This window comes from Solanum pennellii, chromosome 1 (genome assembly GCF_001406875.1).
Source record: "Solanum pennellii chromosome 1, SPENNV200".
NCBI lineage: Eukaryota > Viridiplantae > Streptophyta > Magnoliopsida > Solanales > Solanaceae > Solanum > Solanum pennellii.
Window position 1 is genome coordinate 16941848 of NC_028637.1, and position 1472 is coordinate 16943319.

Genomic DNA, 1472 nt, shown 5'->3' on the forward strand with positions numbered 1-1472 from the left:
AATTAGACTTGAGTAGTCTAGACAAGGGTCTAAAAGGCCTAGGAAATGAAAAGGATAATGTACTTAATAAAGAGGTTCAGAGGCTTAGTATATGTTAAAGGACATTTACTTCCTTCGAATATGATTTTGTAACATTTCCTGTGTCTTCTGTAGACTCATTCTTTGGAAAGATCGTGTCAATAAACAATATTGGAATTTAATTGATCTTCTTCAAGAAAATAAACCTTTGGGTTCAAAGTGAATCTTTAGAAGGAAAATACAGTTGATGGAACTGTTGAAAAATATAAAGCAAGACTTTGTGTCAAAGGCTTTAGACAAAAATAAAACCAAGGTTTTGATCTTGTCATTATATATATATACTCGTTAGTAATTAGAATTACATACATTCGGATGCAAAAATTATTGGTGTGGTATATGACCTCCAAATTCATCAAATGAATGTGAAAAGAACTTTCTTAAATGTAGAATTGGAGGAAGAAATTTACATGGAACAACCCGAGGGTTTTGTGGTTCCTGGTAAATAAAAGAAAGAGTGTGAACTTGTTAAGTCACATTATGGAAGCACCCAAACAATGACATAATTTGATCAAATCATGTCGGCAAATGGATTGAAGAATGATGGAAGTGATAAATGTGTTCACATTAAAATCATAAGGTCATTGTTTGTTTGTATATTGGTGATATGTTGATCATCAATAGAGACACTAATGACATAAATGCTACTAAACGTATGTTATAAAGCAAGTGGAATGAAAATTATTGGAGTTCCTAATGCGATCTTAGATATAAGAATTCATAGAACTCCATAATGTTTAGCATTTTCACGGTCTCATTGCATTGAAAAGGTACTTAACTAGTTCAAATATTTGAATGTCAATATTGTCAAGTGTCCAATAAATGTGAGCTTTGCATTTCAAAAGAGTGAAAACAAAAGTGACTCACAATTGGATTGTGCTAGATTTTTGGGAAGCATGATGTATATCATATAGTGTGTGCGATCAGATATAGCATTTGCTATTTTAAACTGAGTCCGTTCACAAGTGATCCCAAATAAATTCATTAGATGACAATAAATAGAGTTTTGGAGTATTTAAAATAATACTTAAAACTATGTCTTGCATTATAACAATATCCAACAATATTGAAAGATATAGTGATGCAAATTGATTCATCGAAAGAATGAAGGAAAATTCACGAGTGGATATGTATTTACTATTGGTAGAGGAGCAGTCTCTTAGAAATATTTCAAAAGAGACATGTATCGCTAGCTCTACAATGATCTTTGAGCTAGGTGCTCTAGATAAGGTCGGTGAATAAGTTAAAGACTCCGGAATTTCTTGATAGATATTCTATTTTGGCCCAAACCATTGGCATTACTATGCATACACTTTCACAGTCAAGATGTAATAGGTAGGGCATGGAGCATGATGTATAACGGAAAATCTCGTCATATACGACATAGACATGATACC